Genomic DNA, 207 nt, shown 5'->3' on the forward strand with positions numbered 1-207 from the left:
GGGGGGGGGGGATTCATTTTGCTGCAGTAGCAAAGCAATTGACATCCAGTACGTGACAAAGACGACAACATCAATTAAAAACACAGACCAAATGGGGAAATAAATACCACAACATTAACGTTGCTCTTCCATAACTTGCACCATTATGCCACCTGCATACGTAGGTAAAACAGAACTACCTCAGCCATTTATTGGCCTGATTTTTGC

The 207-nt window shown here is 42.5% G+C and overlaps 1 protein-coding gene across 1 annotated transcript in view; it reads right to left on the reverse strand.

The window, feature by feature from the left end:
• LOC116689873 (protocadherin-16) overlaps nucleotides 1-207 on the reverse strand; it is a 44,414-nt gene that overhangs the window by 8,940 nt on the left and 35,267 nt on the right. The window lies entirely within an intron of this gene.

This window comes from Etheostoma spectabile, chromosome 5 (assembly GCF_008692095.1).
Source record: "Etheostoma spectabile isolate EspeVRDwgs_2016 chromosome 5, UIUC_Espe_1.0, whole genome shotgun sequence".
Taxonomy (NCBI): Eukaryota; Metazoa; Chordata; class Actinopteri; order Perciformes; family Percidae; genus Etheostoma; species Etheostoma spectabile.